At 35.5% G+C, this 22374-nt stretch overlaps 1 protein-coding gene across 1 annotated transcript in view; it reads left to right on the forward strand.

Annotated features, from left to right (window-relative positions):
- The first annotated feature begins 167 nt into the window (after positions 1–167).
- Positions 168–22374, forward strand: part of LOC117295442 (myogenesis-regulating glycosidase-like) — a 41118-nt gene continuing 18911 nt past the window's right edge. The window contains exons 1-2 of the mRNA XM_033778102.1: positions 168–290; positions 6542–6589. The gene's annotated coding sequence lies outside the window, so the exon portion shown is untranslated. The remainder of the gene's footprint in view (positions 291–6541; positions 6590–22374) is intronic.

Below are 22374 nucleotides of genomic sequence, written 5' to 3' on the forward strand. Positions count from 1 at the left end.
ACACTATTTTGTTTCCACTTTTCTGTGAAAATAATACAAAATTTATTATTTTGAGAGGGCGCCCTCTGTTGACAAGACTGGTAATGAATGGGTTCAGAACCCTGACTTCGCGCATATGTTTTTAGTATTATGACAGTGCTGCATGCTGTCTATACACATGTCTTGTGTACGGTGGGTTTGTCTGCACAATTTTCGTAAACAACAACAATCTGTGAAGATTTCTGTCGTGTCGACGAGACCTGCTGAAGAAGAAATTGTTCCGACTGCGCCCTGGATAGTCAGAGTCTGAGGTAAATATAAAGCAACTTTCCAGTTGTATTCACGTTCTTCGACTAAGCTAGCTCACCGTTAAATTACATTTTAATGAATATTTACCATGTTTATGTGGTTCTGTCCGCTGTCTCTTTCAGTTTCAGTTTGATCTCATGATCTGTGGATTATGAAGCCCGGACTGGCGGTGACAGGCCATCTTCAAACACATGTGACATGTGTTGTATACTTGTTAAACTGTATGTATGATAATGTGGTACTAGTAGTAGTACGACTACTTGTAGTACATACAATTTGGAAAAGATTCCGTATGGCGCCACCACTTTTTCACTCGATATGAAATAATATAGTATCTAATTTACCTCGATGAGATATATCCCTTTTTGTAAAAATGAGTGAAAAAGTGGTGGCGCCATACGGAAAGTTATCCTACAATTTAGCAATAGCATGAATGATGGCACAGTAATAGACATGATTGATACTTCTAGAAACTATAATTTTTTTGTGGAAAAGTTTCTGGTTTATGGCAACACCACTTTTTCATTCGATATGAAATAATTTACTAATCGTCCATGATCTAATTAACCTCAATGAGATATCCTTTTGTAAAAATGAGTGAAAAAGTGGTGGCGACATGCGGAGAGTTATCCCTTGCCTTGTAGTAAATAGTGCACAACCTTTTCGTTTCCTTTTTATTTATTTATTCTCTTCGCACCTTGCACCGTCGACCAATGACGTCACCAACGCACCATCCCAGTTTAGCTTCCTACGTGAGCTGTATAGGGATTAAATTACTCAAGACTCAAGATCCCTAGAACTTTAGAAGTAGCTGTTAATAACCTTTTTGGAAATAGTGTTTCACGGAGCAGCATGCATCGGCTATTTAACTTTGTTAAAAAATAAATATATAACTTAGAAGCTAAGGCCATCTACCCTATTCATTACTTAGAAGAATTTTATATAGGAATCTTATAGGAATCCAAGACCAAAGAGGTGACAAAATTTTTCGAAAGAATCCTTTAGGAATCATATTTAAATCCTATATACAGGTTCTGTAGGCTATGACTCTTTGGTAATCGCTCTACAACCCAAGCAATTTTTTTCTTTCAAAAAGTTACTTGCATTTAAAATTTTAAAAATTGATCTTCCATATAGTTGCAAGATTGAAATCTCATTTACAGTTTGTACGTAATGATGAGGTCTGTTCATTTGGCCTTAAAGACACTGGACACTATTGGTAATTGTCAAAGACCAGTCTTCTTACTTGGTGTATAGCCTATCAACATTATGCATAAAATAACAAACCTGTGAAAATTTGCTCGAGCTTGATTGGTCGCCGGAGTAGCGAGATAACTATGAAAGAAAAAACACTCTTGTCACACGAAGTTGAGTGCTTTTAGATGCTTGATTTCGAGACCTCAAATTCTAAACTTGAGGTCAAATTAGTGGAAAATTACTTCTTTCTCAAAAACTATGTCACTTCAGAGGGAGCCAATTCTCACAATGTTTTATACTATCAATCTCTCCCCATTACTCATTACCAAGTAAGGTTTTATGCTAAAAACTATTTTGACTAATTACCAATAGTGTCCACTGCCTGTAAAATGCTTGATTTTCTCCAAATAAACCAATTTGTGGTCCTCCATATGCCAGTTCGTGGTGCGACCAACGAGTGGTCATGGTGGAACTCGACCTGGAGTAATCAGAAAGTTTGAAAAAAATAACTGAAGAAACTGTCAATAAAGACCAAAACAACCTCCAGAGTGGGACAGATGTTGACTCAATCCTTCCTTTCCTTTCCACCAATGGACAGGAGCCTCACTGATTACTGGCTGGGCGCTAATTAGTCACGTATCTCAGACATGTGGTCCAGTGTTATTTCAATCTCGGCAGGTATTGGTAAACATTTATTTTACAGCCAGATCTTTGAAAAATCTACTGCAATTTACTGCAAGCTACAATGTATGTGTGCAAAGTTAAAAGGTTAAAACAAATCTTGGTAAACACCACACATTCTTCTTCCCATTATTTTGGGAATCTTTCTTCAAATAGGCTCTTACATGTAATTTGTTCAATTATTTACACTGTCTACGTTCCAGACATTGTGGATAATGTATACAGGTGGGTGGAAGGTCCCTGTAGCCTGTGGTTGGGCCAACATGCATTTATTCATATTCCCTTAGTCTTTGTTTTAGCCAAATACATTTCATCAACTATGTAATGAGGCACCTGGAGGATTTAGTCTAAAGCCCGACTGGAAACATTTACATGTACAGTGTTTTAAAGTGGCTATGTCGTGGCCAAGTTGCCAAGTGCATCAGACTCAAGCTCCCTTGTTTAAGAGTGTGGGTTCGAGTCCGGGTCTTGACACTTGTGCCTTAAGCAAGGACACTTAACCGTTTTTGCTTCTTCCCTGACGATGGGACGTAAAGCTGTTGTCCCAATTGTTGTGTAACGTACATAATTTAAGAACCAAGTATCATAAAGAGAAAGAGATAATTAATTTTTTTTAGAATAGGGGGCCTACCTGTCAGAAAAAGCATTAATTTAGCGCTTTGAGACACCTGAAGAAACATCACTACATAAGAACGGTTTTCAGAAGAACTTGTAGATCATAGCATTGTGTTTCATGTTCTTTTAATTAAATCACGGAGTGCTGACTGTTGTTCTCACTTTATTTAGCCTAAGGATCAACACCTGCCGTTCTCAAGGTACATGAGGACAAGCGATAAGACTTCATCCCTGGATAATCAAACGCCTCAAATTTCATTTGTTTTGACTGCTCATCTTTCAATTCAGATTTTACAATTTGCGATGTGAGTGAGTGGCCCCCTTGAAAGTACTTGGTAAATATTGGTTCGGGTCAAAGACCAGTATCTGTGCTTGATGTGATCCAATAAATCATGTACAAGTTATACCTCATAAATTGGACAATGTTCTTAGGGGGAAAACAAACTAATTTGTTTTCAATGTTTTTAGAAATTGGGTTTTGGACCTATCAGATCAAAACTAATTGTTATACTCATTTCTCAAAACTACATTATAATTTAAAAATATTGTTCATGTAAGTCAGTGCAAATCTGCTAACTTTTTAATTTTCAAACCTACCAATGTTGTCAACACCCTTTAACAAATGGTAACCCGATTAATTTTGTATTAATTGATTTTAAAATAAATAGACTAATCAATGATGTGAATAACGATCTGTTCAGAAAGTTAATTTGAACTTACTTTTCTGCAGACGGATCGACTTGAATAAATATATGCATGCATGCGCAATATTTCCTAAGATATATTTGTATTTGTAGAATTGATTGAATTTTTTTTAATGGAGATAATGGAGTGCCTGTTTGTCAATGGCATTTACGTGGGAAGCATGTTCATGTATTGTATAACATATAAAATGTGTCTTGCCATGCCCCTGCACACAGCACAAACACAACATGCTTGAAGCCAATTCAACCTGTATATAAAACAAATATTTGATAATTTGAATACCTGTAAACCTGAGTTTTAACTCACATATTTTCAAGTTATAAACCACAAGGGGAACTGACTGGGTTTGTTTTTTAAAGCAATATTGCGTAGAAAGAAAACTTGCAAGAATGTGATTTGAACCTGTGACCTCCAGATTGCTAGTGCTAATGTTAGCAGTCTCAATATTTTATCAATTGTTATGTCCAAGCAGGAAGAATAATCAAAAATTGGAATACACAATTTGACAAACTTTCTCTTAATCCCTTGATTCCCTTCTCTTAAACCACATTCATGAGAAGGGAATTGTTTCTCAAAATGTTATCTTACCAAAGTAATTTTTAATGATAATTAAGTTTTGCAGGTTTACCTTGCCTTTAAGATCCTTGTCTTAAAAAATAAATTGTGGGCGGTCTCTGTAGTCTGGAGGAATTTTACCTGAAGTTTGAGGATGTCGTGTTTCTAATACATGAATGTCGGTTACACACATGCGATGGAAATTGTGGATGGTACATTATTTATCAATTGGAATCAGGAATACTAAACAGGTTCATTTATTCACTCGCCAAGAACATCTCCCGGGATGTGCTCTGAAGTGCTTTTACGATCATTCTACACACCATGAAGTGAGTTGATATCCACACTACTTGTAGCTTAAATTATTCAAACTTATTCACCTTCTGAGCGGGACTCCCAAGGCCAGAGATTTGTCAAATTGGCAGAAATGTTGCCACGAGCTGTGCCAGCTGTTGTCGGTTCAAGAAATTGAATCGTCAAATCGTGTGTTTCTTGTTTGTGAAGTCTTGAAACTGCAAGGAGGCAGTGGGCAGGCTAGGAGCAATAGTCCGATCATGCAGGGTGTTTTAGGATTGAGCTGGAAAAATTTACTGCGTGGGCCGAGGGTGAGAAGAACAGAGAGGTGTCCTCAAAGCTTTGAGATTAGATATGGTCTCTGGAGCAATCAGAGCCGTTCAAGGCTCCACTTTGTCCAGGTTTTGCGGGGAATTGAATTTTTATTAGAAGTGGATGGCGTATTCAGTGGGTTAAATGTTGAAGCAGTGTAGTAAAACCAATGGGTTTACAAGGTGGTTTGAAAAATATTTGTCTTCAAGTATACATAATTTGTTTTGATATTGTCTTATTGAATAAGCTCCCAGTAATCAATAACTGGCACTTGAGAACTAGGTTAATTGATCTAGTTGTAGCAAGGTGGCAATATCAATTTTCATCAGGTATCTGACCTAGTTGTTGTTGTTGTTGATGTTATCCTGTTGGTTAAAGTGTGATTGGGTGTATTTGAACCGGAAACACAGTATCACGATCCTCAGAGCTCAGAATAACTCACATCCTGCTCTTTTCATTTCTGGTTCTAAATTGCCAGTTAAGTAGATATAGCAGTGTAACTGATGATGGGACTATGCTACGTGCAACATCACACGTTTACAAAAGAGCTGCAGAGCCTAGACGCCATTCAGGCACAATGTATACATTGCACAATAGAAGAACACATAAAATCATATTATGTTTGAAGGAGATGTCTCTTTCTAATTTTTGATATTCATGAAGGGGGTTGGGGCTCACCGGCTCATAATTTATAGCACATAACCAAAACCTGCCCAGCTACCGGGCAACCTCGGTAGTCTAGTTGGTAAGACACTGCTCTAAAATATCAAGGGTTGTGGGTTCGAATCCCACCCGAGTAACATGCCTGTGATATTTGTTCACAGGACTCGGGAAAGTACTGAGTATACAGTGCTAACACACATCGGTGTATGGGTAAAAAAAAAATCTTTAGTAAAACCTGCCCAGTCTGTCATCTTTATAACTCTTGAAAAATAAGATGCTCACTATTGGCTAGTGTGGTATCTTGTAACTCCTTTTATAAGCAAGGGTTACCTGGTCTTTACAGTTCAGAGTTAAATACAACCAATTTATGGAACTTTTCAGCTAATCAGCTGAGTCCCCTCCTTTTTGTCTTGTCAGTGTCACAGAAAACTGAAAAAAGGGTATATCAAGTTGATTGAGCATTGCTGTTTTGTTTGTTTGTTTGTTTGTTTGTTTGTTTGTTTGTTTGTTTGTTTGTTTGTTTGTTTGTTTTTTAAATTGAAAAGTTGCATTCCTGACCAAAGCTATCAGGTCTTGCGCTTCAGCTTTTGTAAAGTAACCACCTGCCTAATTAAACTACATTTGACTTGCCCCCAGGAAGTTTTAGTCGCCCAGTTTGTAGACATGTAGGCCTATAGAATCATTGTTGTGATCACAACCAGTTTCCCGGTGAAATGAAATTTTCACACTATAAAATAACTTAACACTTGAGAAAAAGTTATTATTCACTTAAAGTGGTACAGTTTTGAGTAGCCCACAGGGCAAGTTGAGAAGTGGTGCTTACTAGCCTGTAGTGCAGTTTTTATTGGACAATGTATGCTAGAGGCTAGTGTGAATGGCCAACCCAGGCTAACAAGAAGTGATAAAGTCATGTGCACTTAAAAAAAAAGTGCTCACACCTCCTTCCTAAACTAACTGGATGCTGTAAATTGCTTTTTTCCTTCTAAGATGGTGTGTTTATTTTCAGACCAGAATCGTAATTGCCATGGGAACACTGCTTTCATCTCAAACAGAACTTATTTGCATAACAACTACTCAAACCAAGCAAAATGATCTTTAGTGATTGGTGACGTCCCATCAAACAGCCCAAACCTCCTTGGAGAAGTTTCTCACCGTATCTAGCTTCTTAAAATCAACCTCTAGGTGCTCTTGATGATTCATCGATTTGTTGTTGTCTTTTTCTTTTTTCTAGTATTGGATTTGCTGGGACGAGAGACTTCCTGGAACAAATTCTTTTACGGTAAGTATTTAACAACAAATAATGAAATAGTTTAGCGGTTAACCCATTGGTTAAACTATGTGATAATGGTGTCACTGGTATCTATGGTGGATCAGTGATGCTTGATCTTTAATCCTATATCCACAAAACATCTGTTGTAACAAAAACACAAAGCTTTTATTTAAAAAAAATTGTATAATGGTTGTCAAGTGTTAGTTCAATTCCAAGTCATTGACCATCATGACTCGAGACGGAGTCCGAGCCATAACAAATCTTGACTGGAATTTGAGTCACAAGTCATTCCACAATGGTTTTATGTTGTAATTGAATCCACACTTCCGAAAAACCAATATGAGTTCATCTTTAAGCACCCCTGTCGGACCTGATCTAATTTGTCCCGTGTTCAATTAAATTAGGGCTCAATCATCAGAGAGTATCATATTGGCAGCCTGTGGGAACAATAATTTACGTGTTTGTCCAGCTTGATTAGTGTGGAATTTAATCCACATTGTTTAAACGTACAGCGCACTGTGCACAGGATACATGGCTGTAAACATATGGAGAGTTCCTGCAGACTTATTAGGATTATCCTGTGCATTGCTGGGAAAGCCCCCACCATTAGTTTTAAAGGCAGTGGTGACTATTGGTAATTGTCAAAGACTAGCCTTCACAGTTAGTGCATCTCAACATATGCATAAAATAACAAACCTGTGAAATTTGAGTTCAATCGGTCGTCGAAGTTGCGAGATATTAATGAAAGAAAAAACACCACTGTCACACAAAGTTGTGTGCGTTCAGATGCTTGATTTCGAGACCTCAAATTCTAAATCTGAGGTCTCAAAATCAAATTCGTGGAAACTACTTCTTTCTCAAAAACTACTCCACTTCAGAGGGAGTCGTTTCTCACAATGTTTTATACTACCAACCTCTCCTCATTACACATTACCAAGTAAGGTTTTATGCTAATAAATATTTTAAGTAATTACCAATAGTGAACACTGCCTGTAAAAGGACCTTTGTCTACAGGCACATAACCATGTAATGCTAGATACTAATAATATTAAATAATAATAGGTTATTTTTAATAAAGCGTCTTACATGAAATTGAAAGTCTTAAAACACAGTCGGATAGTTTACCATTAATCTGTACACAATGTCCATGTAGTTCGTTCTAATAATGATTTGGCTCAAATCAAAGTAAAACCGATAATAACAAAAATAAATACACAAAGGCATTTAGAAATTAATTTTAAAAACTAAAAATAGAAACACGTATTGAGTAGCAAGACACAGACTTGGCTCTTAAAACTGTTTTTATGCTTAAAGGCACTGGACACCTTTGGTATTTGTTAATGACTAGTGTGTGTATCCCAACATATGCATAAAATAACAAACCTGTTCAAATCTGGGCTCAAGTAAGAGAGTAATGAAAGAAAAAAACACCCTTGTTACAATGTTGCAATTTGTGTGCTTTAAGATGCATGAGTGAGAAATTACCTCTTTCTAAAAAACTATGTTACTTCAGAGGGAGCCATTTCTCAAAATGTTTTATACTATCAACAGCTCTCCATTGCTTGCTACCAAGTAAGTTTTTTTAGCAACAATTGTTTTGAGTTACCTATTGGTAATTACTCAAAATAATTTTTAGCATAAAAACTTGCTTGGTAACGAGTAATGGGGAGATGTTGATAGTATAAAACACTGTGAGAAACAGCTCCCTCTGAAGTAACATAGTTTTCAAGAAAGAAGTAATTTTCCACGAGTTTGATTTCGAGGCATCAGATTTAGAACTTTGGGTCTCGAAATCAAGCATCAGTGTGACTAGGGTGTTTTTTCTTTCATTATTATTTTGCAACTTCGATGACCAATTTAGCTCAAATTGTCACAGGTTTGTTATTTGATGAGTATGTTGAGATACACCAATAAGAAGACTGGTCTTTGACAATAACCAATAGTGTCCAGGTTCTTTAAAGGTGTTTTTCCTGCTAAGCCAGAGCTCATTTTTTCTGAATTTTTTGATTGACTTAAAGTAAAAATATTGTTTCAAAAACAGTTGTTGAAATGCATTTATATAGGAAGCAGAGAAAACAAAAACTGTTGTCATTGCTGTTCATTAAAACAAATTTTAAATCTTACTTTTGTTGTATTATAAATTAATTTAATAAAGTAACACAAAACTAATTGTTTTGTTGATGAATGATCATAATTGCTAGTAAAACTCTCATGAAATCAAATAGACCAACACTGTTTACAATGTATTAGAGTCTTTCATTCAATATGGAAATGAAATCATATCTTTAAAATAATGACATCTTCAACTTAATTCTAAAAAACTGTTTTCTAATTTTCCACTTGAATGGTGAAAAAAATTGCCATAGTAAAAAAAAAAAGAAATATTTAAAGAGAAATAAATCTGTGAGCCAAACGTGCCTCGTCTTTGCTTTTAGGAATCATCCGGTTATGGGATTGATTACATGAAGGTGATAAGAATGTGACAATGAACGAGTCGTCTCTGAATGGGATCCGATACCCCCCTTGTCTGCATCGGATTCAAATGAAGAAATTCAAGATCTTGAGGTTTTGAGAAAGGGCCTCTGCAGAGTATTAGTTATTTCCTGTCAATAAAAGGTGTTTGATACAAAGTGACAAAGGATAGGATTTGGATGACTTAATTGTTGCTTCACTGAGAATACGATTTGACCGAGTAAGGTTAGCTGTAACGAGTTTCTAGGGCTGTGCAGGCGAGAGATCAGACAAGCTATTTTGATTTTTTGTTATATCTGGATATCAAGTAATTGTCCAGTTTCAAAAATGTGTTAATTCTTTGAATTTTTCTGGGTTCAAAATTTTGACTTAAATTAAAAACTGTTAATTTTACCTGACTCACAACCTATCAGCTGACAATCTTAAAATAAACGTTTCTCCGCAAATCAACAATTTGTTAGTTTACATGTCTTTAAGGGTCACATGTTAAAAACCCAAACTTTAAGCGTGAGTAAATACTCATTGAAGCTGTTGATTAATTTTGCAGGAAGTGTCGTAATTTGGGTGCAATATTTGATGATAATTTCACTATGGACAGTTTTGTTTAACAGAAATGCAGATCAGCATCTTTTGCACTTCACAAAATTGGGAAAATTCGCAATCTGATTCGCTTGATTCATGCTTTTGTGGTGTGTCAGCCTGATTTTTGCAATACCCTCCTTTCTGGGATTTCGGTTCGTCAAGTGCAAAAGATGCAGGTTGTGCAGAACTCTGCAGCTCGTCTTATTTATCGTAATAGGAAACATGAATCTGTGTCTGTTATTCTAAGAGACTTACACTGGCTACCTATTCACTCTCGCATTTCATTCAAAATATTGTTGTTAGCATATGAATGTTTTTATGATTTTGCGCCTCCTTATTTGACCGAGCTGTTAACATTGTACACACCTTCTAGAAATCTTCGTTCTAATAAGAAAAAGTTGTTTGTTATTCCACCACTGATGACCAAATAATATGGTGAACGCAGCTTCGTTCACATTGCCTCAACCTTTATGGAACAATCTCCCGGAACACATAAAAAACATTGACTCCATTATTAAGTTTAAGATTGCTTTAAAGACGCACTTATTTAACATTTAATTCATCCATTTTGTTTGTTACCAAGTACATCTTGTCTTTGTATTCTGTTGTGTTTTTCTCAAGAGCGCTTAGGGACATGTTTGATTTCTATGTGTTATGCGCTATATAAGAATGGTTAATTATTATTATTATGTTGATTTACAATTCCATACTTGTTTTGTTCTTACACATCTAGGACTAGATTATTCCTGTCTGAAGCATCCTCCTTGGGATGAGTCATGATTTCCATTGATTTTAAGGTCTAAGGTCAGCTTGTATTCTAGAGGCCTTGTTCGGGGGATGTTGGCAGAAGTATACGGAGCAATATTGCAGATGAGTTTTTGTACAGCAAGTGAAAATGCTGAGGCATGTTATTCTTCATACTTTAGTCTGATTTCTTTGTCTGAATTTTTGCCTCGGGGTAAATCAAATTAATTATGACTTAATAACCTTTGTCTATTAAAACTTACACTTCGTGTTCATCTAGCTACGCCCTTGTAATTATGAAAATATTCCTACTGTTTTCCCAAGGGCCAAATATCATGCTTGAATCTTGGAGGAAAGAAAACTAAAGAGGGCTCTGCCTATATGGTCAAATTAAGTTGTGTGATGCAATTATTTTCCAAAAGATATAATCCTTATCGAAGAAGGAAATAAGTACAGGCTTCTACTCGGCGTTAGAACGGTGTTTAAAAATCTGTTCTATTTTGTACAGGGAATTTTTTTTTAGTCCATGAAAACATCTTGATGCTATAAATACTGGGTTGAATTTGAGGTTTTGCTGAATGAAATATTCTTGTGTAGAATGTACATACCCTTTCTTATTGTTGACATTCAATGATCTTGTTTCAAACTTTGTTCTGAAAGATATTTTTTTGCATTTGTTTGCACCATATTTAGCATGTGGATCTACACATGTATTGTTATTTTCTGTCTATTGGAAAATGAGTGAATTGCTAAACTGAATTGACTTTGGAGCTGTAATATGATTCATTTCTACAAAATCAATAATCTGACTTTTGTTTTTAACCACTTCATTGATCAAAATAAGTTTCCAGGAAAAACAAAATTAAAAATAATTTAATTTTTGATATTTTTGAGTTACCTTTTAAAAAAACTATTAAAAATCCTCTAGGGCTCTTCTTAGAGAATATTGAAGGGGAAAAACAACTAATGAAACCTTAGCTGTCAACAACAAACAGTACTAAAAAATAGTCCTACATGCAGATTTTCCCTGTCTGTTTGTCCCTCATTGGTGCACCCTGTCACAAAATGTGTGTTCTGTTTTGAAGAATAATATCGTTAGGTCTTTGTTTTCAGCTGAACCAAAAGTTTGTTTGTTCCTTGACTGTATCTCTTGAGAAATACTTTCTTGTCTTCTTCATCAAATCTTTTGAAAATAATTATCCCAAGAGGTCTCCCTCCTTAGTCTGTAAAGTGTCCGACAGTATCCCTCCGGTTAATCTCATTATTCCTCAATTTCAGCATTTTTGGTTGACTTCTGACTAGAAAAAAAAAATGAATAAAAATGTGCAAAACAAAAAAGCACAGGTCAAGTCTCGGTCGGTGATTAACTTCATTCTCTCCATCTCAAAAGAACTGGACAATCTTCCTTGAAGAATCCTTGCAGGGCTTAAACCCTTCACTCTCAGGTGAATATCTAGAAGAAAAAAAATAAAGTAAAAATGCGCAATACAAAAAGGGCTGTTGTCAAGTTTTGGTCAGTGATTAACTTGGAGAAGCCTTGTGGGGCTTAAATCTGTTACTCTAGGGTGTATATCTGGACCAATTTCAGGTCTTAGTCTCAGATTTCCTCTTTTATCTATAATTTCTACCTTTTCCTTATCTTTTCTTTTCTTTGAAAGATCGTTTCCTTTGGGAGAGACAACCCTTGTTTTTTCTTTGGTTTGATAGAATTGTAAGGTACGTGGCGTGCTACTTCACAGTCTTGGAAGGGGGAGGCAGTTTTTCATCTGTGATTGTCACCCCTGAGAAAGGAAATTTAAATTTCTTCTGGATAATTTCAAGGAGCACACATTAGGTCATTGACGTGGTTGCTCCTTGATATTTTAAGCCTGGAGGTACTTGTGGCAAAACATCAGATTGTGCAAGTCATAATATGAAATTAGAAAACAAGCAGAATGAAGGCTATTTTTTAATCAAAACAAATCTTGTAAAATTCTTTTTAAAAATAATGTACAAACATTCTTGCAAATGGAAATACAAATATTTGTATGGTACAATTTCTCCTGAAGACAATCAGAGCATACTGATAATATAATTGAGATGTCAACCATCAATTCTTCTGAGAACCAACATTACTCAAAAAAGCTTTACACATAATATGGTGCTTCCGTGAACCCTCACCGAAAAAAGAAAACAAATCATTTAGTTTAGCAATTTGTGGCAACGAGCATGTGGTTTGACTCGCATGTTCATTTAGTTTAGCAATTTGTGGCAACGAGCATGTGGTTTGACTCGCATGTTGTCTCACATGCAATTTGACTCCTAGAATGGCTGACCATTGGCGGAGTGTAGCAGCATGTAAAGGCCTAGCTGTTGCCCCTGGTCCTGGCCTTGGTGCCCCTTCAAAAGTTCCAAGACTTTAAGATTTTTTAATGGAAGTGCCCTTTTCAAAATGAAAAAGGCCTTGTCCTTTTAAAGATGAAATTCCCAGGCTGTCATTCTCTCACCTACTTGACTTTGTAGTGTGATGCTCAATAGCTCATCTTCATTTTAGTTCTTAGATCTTCTTGATAACATCTTTGACCTTTCTGTGATCTTATGAAGCACGTCGGTTTTAAATCTCAATCTCTGTCAATCTCAAAGTAGACCAGGTTTCTGCTTCAAAAGGTCATGAATGAACAAGTGATTTACATCTTTCATCAATAGAGTAAGGAATTGTCTGAAATCCTAGCAATAAGCTTCTATTTGTAGTATGAGTGCAGAGTGCTATTAAAGATACTGGACACTTGTAATTGCTCAAAATAACTATAAGCATTGGACACTTGTAATTGCTCAAAATAATTATTAGCATAAAAACTTACTTGGTAACAATCAATGGAGAGCTGTTGATAGTATAAAACATTGTGAGAAACAGCTCCCTATGAAGTAATAGTTTTGGAGAAAGAAGTAATTTTCCACTAAAACATTTGAATTTGATTTTGCGATTTCCCAGAATTAGATTTTGAGGTCCTGAAATCAAGCATCTGAAAGCACACAACTTCGTGTGACAAGGGTGTTTTTTCTTCAATTATTAATTATCTTGCAACTTTTCAGTGGCCTCGGCATGGCTGAACTAACTGTGGCTGCCCTACAGCGAGGTAAAATCATTCCTGCACCAGCCACACAACCAAGGAGAGGTGGGCGGTTGTTGCATCAATGGGCAGCAGCCTATGACGATTGATGATGATGATAATGAACTTTGACAACCAATTTAGATCAAATTTTCACAAGTTTGTTATTATATGCATAGTGTTGAGATACACCAAGTGAGAAGACTGGTCTTTGACAGTTACTAAAGGTGTCCAATCTCAACCAAATATAAGATTTTAAGTTTTCAGCCATTGAGGCACAACAAAATGTTGTTTACCAGAATAAGATTACCAGTCAAAACACCGTGTCACTTGCACATCTTTGACTGATATCCTGCTAATTTGTGCGCAGCAAAAAAAAACAATGAGCAAAATTGTTTGCCTTAAGCAGCTCTATTAAATTGGGCCCTGGTGTTGAGGAGGTCAGTTTGACTGTAATTAGCAGCAATATGGCAAACAGATAATCGCATCAGTCTTAAAGAATACAATCTCAGTTTTTACCCCTACGTCGTCGTTGTGTGTACAATCCCGCTTAAAGACAACATTCCATCAGTCTAGTTTCTCCCTAGGGAGACCTCTAATGCATACAGTGCGTGTGTATTTAAAGAGCAAGAACATTAGGGATGTTCAAGGGATGTTCAAGTGGTTACCGGGGAGAGGTAAGATGGGCTGTGGAAGCATCCTTAAAGGAACTTGACAACGTCTGGTCATTTACAACCATTACCCTCTGGTACACTTTTATGCACTCCACCCTTTAAAAAAAACATGTAAGAAGAAAAAAAGATGAGGAAAAAAATGCTGTTCTGTGTGTTATCAGGAAGAGAAAGTGATGCAGACAGGAAATGAAATGTGAGATGTAAAGATTGTAGTGAGATTGAGCATGACTTGAATGTTATGGGAAATCACGAGCAGGGTTGCTCTTAAGTTTGAACTGAACCAGAAATATTTGTATAAGACCAGAATCATAATAAGATCAAACTTTCACTCCATTTTTTTTTTTACTTGGACATGCACACACTGAGAAGACTTTGTCTCTTTTGTAAGTGTACTTTAAGATCAAACTTTCACTCCAGTATGTTTTTACTTGGACATGCACACACTGAGAAGACTTTGTCTCTTTTGTAAGTGTACTTTAAGATCAAACTTTCACTCCAGTATGTTTTTACTTGGACATGCACACACTGAGAAGACTTTGTCTCTTTTGTAAGTGTACTTTAAGATTAACATTTATCAGACTCAAAGTCAACATTTCAACATAATTTGGTCATGTATTTAAGCTCATTTTTTGCACAGTTAAGTATTGCCGGATACTTTAAAATTAAAAACACTAGATTTGTTCAGTCTTGAGTTTACTGGCTCGATGCTAAGATCACTGGCCTTGGCCTGCACAGTCCTGTTTAGTATTCAAGTAAATGCAATTGTGAGTTTGATGAAGAACCACTGTTCATTATTATTCCAAGTGCTTTCCTAGTTCTGTAATGGAATTTCCTTCCTACGTGTTTCTGGACCGTTTTTATGAAGTAATGAGTCTGCCCCATAGATAAAAGTCCCTGTTTTTTTGAAAATCATGTAAAGTTTAGCATTTTTGCCAAGCCACTGTTAGTGTTCGAGTTGTTAGGGTTAGTACAGCATCATATCGATACCTCTCATCACTAATCCGTGGCAGGGATGTGACTCCCAAAAGTGACTGCTTTTCGCCCATGCTTGTTTAAAACTCTTGTATGGCCTTAAAGACTCTGGACACTATTGGTGATTGTCAAAGACCAGTCTATATTCACGTGGTATATCTCAACATATGCAGAATATAACAAACCTGTGAAAATTTGAACAATGTTTTATACCACCAACCTCTCACCATTACTCTTTACCAAGTAAGGTTTTATGCTAATAATTATTTTGAGTGATTACCAATAGTGTCCACTGCCTTCAAATAGGATGTTTTTGTATGCGGAGTTCAAAATGTACAGGAATCAAAAGTCATGCGATTCCATTTCGAATGAATCATTTATACAGTCACCCTGAACTGCATACAGTTTTTGTGATCGGTAAATAAACTTGAATGTTTTTTTAGTGCGCGCAGGGAATTTCGTTTTTATTTTCTATTAAAATTGTACTGAGTTAGAGACACATCACAAGATCAAAGAAGAGGGAGGGGGTTAGTCTTTGACATCTACCTTTTTTTGCTGGCAGCCATACTTGAGCACACATGTAGAGTGGATCGCAGGCAGCCATACTTGAGCACACATGTAGAGTGGATCGCAGGCCTAATTAGAAGTAGTGCATATACTGGCACATTTCAATTAACCAATGCCAGGGGGTTATTAGGGAGCAGCACATGCTGAAAAAACATTGATTACCCCTGGGAACGAGGTTGGGGCAGCTGGGTTGGGGTTAGTATTATGAAATTTGACCTTGAACCTTGAACAAATTTGAGCGAGGGACTGTAGTTGACTATTGTGGACCATTCAGAGCCATTTTGCCTGGTACCTAGCTAGGATGTACATGTATCATGCATGTAACCATGGAACATTGACTAGTGGTTGTCAAATGAACACTGATTGGACTTGCCCTGTGATGCAGAAATAACAATCTACGGACAAGTCCAATCTGATATTTTATTATTTTTATGTAATAGTTTTAAAGACAGTGGACAGTAATGGTAATTGTCAAACACCAGTCTTCTCACTTGGTGTATATCAACATATGCTTAAAATAACAAACCTTTGAAAATTTGAGCTTGATTGGTCGTCGGAGTTGCGAGATAACTATGAAAAAAAAACACCCTTGTCACACGAATTTGTGTGCTTTTAGATGCTTGATTTTGAGACCTCAAACTCTATACTTGAGGTCTTGAAATCAAAATCGTGGAAAACTACTTCTTTCTCGAAAATTATGTCACTTCAGAGGGAGCCGTTTCTCACAATGTTTTTTACTATCAACCTCTCCCCATTACTCGTTACCAATTGAGGTTTTATGCTGAAAATTATTTTGAGTAATTACCATTTGTCAGTGTCCATTGCCTTTAAAGCCATTATACACATTCGGCACAGAAAGAAAAGAAAAGTTCACAGATTTACAAATAACTAACAGGGTTTACAGAAGGTAATAGTGAAAGACTTCTCTTGAAATATTATTCCATGAAATGCTTTACTTTTCGAGAAAACATTAAAACAAATATCAATTCTCGTTGTCGAGAATTACAGTTTTATTTTAAACACATGTCATGACAGGGCGAAACGTGCGGAAGCAAGGGTGGGTTTTCCCCGTTATTTTCGTCCGACTCCGATGACCGATTGAGCCTAAATTTTCACAGGTTTGTTATTTGTCAGTTGTGATACACGAAGTGTGGGCCTTTGGACAATTAAGTGACTGTTTACCGAAAGTGTCCAATGGCTTTAATGACTGTTTTTGTAAACTGTACATTTTTGGTTTTTAGCAGCTGTATTGCAGTAAATGCTAATTAATTTTCGTCTCACTGAGACGAACATAATTTTTGTGACTTGGTTTACTCGTTTCTCAAAAACAAGAGCACCTCAGTAAGTAATATTTGAAGGGAAACTTTCTAGTATCATTATCTTCAAACCCTGTAAGTTTAATGTAAAACTGTGGACATTTTGAAAAAGTAACCCATAGCTTTAACTAGAAATTCAACCCATTCGCTATTGCGATGAACAATGATGACATTATATGGTCCCACGATCTACTCAATTTAAGTTAATCATAATTGCATACACTAATTGCAATGATGAGAATGCAGGTACTTTTACATGTCCAATGTACAGTAAGATTAAATTGCCTCAATTTAGCACAAAAAGGGTGTGGTCAGGCCATAAAACAAAAACAAAACATATTCTTTCATTTTTAATGTTTATTATAGTTAATTTACAGATTAGCTTCATTTTAATCACTAAGTGCCTTGGCCATGAAATAATGATATGTATTGTACATGAATAATTGTTGTGCACTTTGAGCTTAAGTTTTTAATTAAAGTGATATGTAGTGTAGGTATTACAATACATCGTGTACAAAAAGTGCACACATAAAGAGTCTACAAACTACGGCAAAACCCCACAAGCGGAATATAAATAGATGGTTTAATGCTGGGCACCTTTTCAAAATCAATGTTCCCCTTGAAAGGTTTCCCCAGGGTAAACAAGAACTAACTAAATAAATAAATAAATTATATAAAAGTAGGCTCTCTTGAACCAGTGATAGATGTTCAATTAGTCAATAAAATTGTCCAGTGGAATATTTGTAATGTTTCAAACATTTAAATCTTTTAAAATGTAACCTTGTATCTTCCCACACAAGAAGTCTGTTTGACAAAGACATTTTTCAATAAATAATAACTGTCATGAATCAATAAAATATGCAGTCCTGGGCGGAATATCATTGAGCAGCTTTAAAGCAGAACAACATGGCTTAAATGTTTCTGGATAGCAAGAAAATAGCACAAAACCAGCCACAAATGCTACATTATGTGCATCATTAATCTGGTAAGCAAATTTGTTTTATGCTTAGTTTTGCGCTATATGCAAATTGGGCGTTGGTAAAATGTCGTATTAGCGTAAAGGAGTTAATGATTTCCAACATGGACTCCATGTTGTTGATGCCACGAACTAACACACATCCACCATACTAAGTTATAGCAAACAGAGAAAACAATATATAAAGTTGATTTGACACGGAATGACCCATATATAAAGTTGATTTGACACGGAATGACCCATATATAAAGTTGATTTGACACGGAATGACCCATATATAAAGTTGATTTGACACGGAATGACCCATATCGATTGCTCTCACATCATCAGTTATGAAATGCTTTGAAAATGTTATTAAGAATATTATCCTGGCTCAGACTAAAGCCTACACTGACCCTGCCCAGTTTGCTTATCGCCAGGGAAGAGGTGTGGATGATGCCATTTTAACCCTTGTGCATTACATTTATGAACATTTGGATAAACCTCGTAACTATGTCAGAACTCTGTTTGTAGATTTCTCTTCGGCGTTTAATACAATTCAGCCTCATTTATTGACTGTAAAATTAAATAGAATGTGTGTCAATCCCTATATTTCATTGTGGATTAACAGTTTCTTAACTGATCGAATTCAAAGGGTTTTATTTATGAACTCAATTTCTGATCAAATGCATACTAATACCGGCGCTCCTCAAGGTTGTGTGTTGTCCCCGGTGTTATTTTCTCTCTATTCTAGTGACTACAGACACAGTGATACTTCATGTCCCATAATCAAATATGCTGATGACACGTCGCTTACCGGTTTGATTTCTATGAATGATGAATCTTCTTACCGTAAAGAGGTTGTTAATTTTGTAAACTGGTGTGATCTTAATCATTTAGCACTGAATGTGTCCAAAACTAAAGAAATTGTGTTTGACTTCCGTAAAACCAAGACTGGTACAGAACCTATTTATATTAATGGCACCAGGGTTGAGGTGGTCAATAACTTTAAATATCTTGGCACTTCCATTGACAGCAATTTAAATTGGAAAATTAATACTCAGAAACTTGTCGCTAAGGCTAACCAGAGGATGTTTTTTGTCCGGAAGCTTAAATCATTTAATGTTTGCAATGACATTTTATTTCTTTTCTATCAAAGTGTTATCCAATCTATTATCAACTTCTGCATTTGTGTGTGGTATGGTAATCTTAGAGCCAGAGACAGTCACAGACTGGAGCGTGTCACCAGAGTGGCTTCCAAAACAATTGGCTTGGACATAAAAAACTTACATTGTATTTTTGAATCGGCCATTACCTCTAAGGTTCAAGACATTATGCAAGATCCTACCCATCCACTTCATTCTTCAGTGGTTGTCAGCAAATCAGGAAGAATTCGTCCTCCACGTACCAACACTAAGCGCTTCAGAATGTCATTCCTGCCCAATGCTTGCCACCTATTCAACTCTAAATTCAAAAGATAATCCCCTGGTTCGCTGGCATCCACTGAAAGTCTGTGTAGGCCTCCTTTGTTCTTGTGCCTTTAAATTGCTCCTCTACCTTCGATGGTTTTAATTTGTTGGTCGTCGCCTTTGTATTTTTGTATTTTTGTATTTTTTATTTTTTGATGGTTGTAAATTTCTCTGTGTAATTTGTACCGTTTATCTTTTTATGGTTCTTCCTTTCTTGTTACCATTTTATCTCCTTTCAGTGTTTTTATTGTATGATCCACACTGGAAAACAATTTTCATGTTTTTTAACGTGACGTTTATAATAAATAATAATAATAATAAATAATAATAATATATAAAGTTGATTTGACACGGAATGACCCATATATAAAGTTGATTTGACACGGAATGACCCATATATAAAGTTGAGCACCTTATAAAACACCACTAGTCATCAAAATTCCTGAGTGTTTTCAACTAGTTTCTTAGAGTTGATACTAGATGATTCAACTAGTTTCTTAGAGTTGATACTAGATGATTCAACTAGTTTCTTAGAGTTGATACTAGATGATTCAACTAGTTTCCTTAGAGTTGATACTAGATGATTCAACTAGTTTCTTAGAGTTGATACTAGATGATTCAACTAGTTTCTTAGAGTTGATACTAGATGATTCAACTAGTTTCTTAGAGTTGATACTAGATGATTCAACTAGTTTCTTAGAGTTGATACTAGATGATTCAACTAGTTTCTTAGAGTTGATACTAGATGATTCAACTAGTTTCCTTAGAGTTGATACTAGATGATTCAACTAGTTTCTTAGAGGTGATACTAGATGATTCAACTAGTTTCTTAGAGTTGATACTAGATGATTCAACTAGTTTCTTAGAGTTGATACTAGATGATTCAACTAGTTTCCTTAGAGTTGATACTAGATGATTCAACTAGTTTCTTAGAGTTGATACTAGATGATTCAACTAGTTTCTTAGAGTTGATACTAGATGATTCAACTAGTTTCTTAGAGTTGATACTAGATGATTCAACTAGTTTCTTAGAGTTGATACTAGATGATTCAACTAGTTTCTTAGAGTTGATACTAGATGATTCAACTAGTTTCCTTAGAGTTGATACTAGATGATTCAACTAGTTTCTTAGAGTTGATACTAGATGATTCAACTAGTTTCTTAGAGGTGATACTAGATGATTCAACTAGTTTCTTAGAGGTGATACTAGATGATTCAACTAGTTTCTTAGAGTTGATACTAGATGATTCAACTAGTTTCCTTAGAGTTGATACTAGATGATTCAACTAGTTTCTTAGAGTTGATACTAGATGATTCAACTAGTTTCTTAGAGTTGATACTAGATGATTCAACTAGTTTCTTAGAGTTGATACTAGATGATTCAACTAGTTTCCTTAGAGTTGATACTAGATGATTCGAACTAGGAAAATGTACTGTACTAAATGTTTTTAGTCCTAAATTATTAAGCAATAAAGAAATGTTTGTGCCAGTTCATGAAACTGAAATAAAAAGAAAAACACACAATTTTTGTTTTCACACAGACAGAGAAATATATAGCATTTTAACACAGAGGCATTCTTGTGCGAAACACACAGACAGAGAAATATATACTCAGTACATGTATTTCAATGTTGTCATACAAAACAATAATACAATAGCGTACATTTATGTCAAAATTAAAACAAGCAATGTAGTATGAGGTATGATTAGGTACACAATACTTCATAAAATAAATAAGTAGTAATTTAAAGACAACATTATATAGCATTTTAACACAGAGGCATTCTTGTGCGAAACACACAGACAGAGAAATATACAGCATTTTAACACAGAGTCAGTCATGTGTGAAATACACAGTTTTTACAGACTTGAGGCACAGCTATTTTGCATTGAAACTTTTCTTTTCAAATTGTCAATTCTTTTTTTACTCATTTATTTCTAACTAACCTTTTCATTAACAGGTAAAAATTCAAGCGAAATTGCCTATCATGTTAACACCAATGGATTGCTGAACAATGAGAGATTTCTCATTGGACTAGCAGCGTGTTCTTGCAATGTTTCTTGTTCATAGGTTGATCCATGTAGGAAAATTTGTGTTCAATCAAGTGAACAAATAACATAACCTTCCGCAACAACAACAACAACAACAATAACAAAAACAACAACATGTTTTGTTCTGATTGTAGAATTAAAGCCATTGGACCCTTTCGGTACAGAAAAAAAAAAAAAAAGTTCACAGATTTACAAATAACTTACAGGGTTAACAGAAGGTAGTGGTGAAAGACTTCTCTTGAAATATTATTCCATGAAATGCTTTACTTTTTGAGAAAACAGTAAAACAATATTAATTCTCGATAGCGAGAATTACGGATTTATTTTACACAAAGGTCATGACACGGCGAAACGTGCAGAAACCAGGGTGGGTTTTCCCGTTATTTTCTCCCGACTCCGATGACCGATTGAGCCTAAATTTTCACAGGTTTGTTATTTGATATAGAAGTTGTGAAACACGAAGTGTGGGCCTTCGACAATACTGTTTAACGAAAGGGTCCAATGGCTTTAAGTAAACCTGTTAAAATTGGTGTCCACATATGTATTTTGGAGCACTTTACTTAAATTGCATCTCAAATGTACAAACAGACAATGAGACTCACACAATACTTCAAGAATTTATCTTACAAAAGCTTTCAAGCCTACAGACTTAGGATGATTATGCACATCTTTGGTCTAACATAATCACTTTAAGAATGTGTATTTTTAGAAAATTTCCCAACTATTTATATACTTGATTATTGTATAATTACTCTGTGCATTTCTGCCGTTTAAAGTACATCATGCTAAAAATGCAAAATATAAATTGTCAATAACAAAATTAAGCCGATGAAACTTAAGAGGAACATTGTGAATGGGGTACTTTGAGATGGGCCAAGCTTACATGTAGATGTGTTCAATAG

The sequence above is a fragment of the Asterias rubens genome, chromosome 10 (assembly GCF_902459465.1).
Source record: "Asterias rubens chromosome 10, eAstRub1.3, whole genome shotgun sequence".
In the NCBI taxonomy this organism is placed as follows: Eukaryota; Metazoa; Echinodermata; class Asteroidea; order Forcipulatida; family Asteriidae; genus Asterias; species Asterias rubens.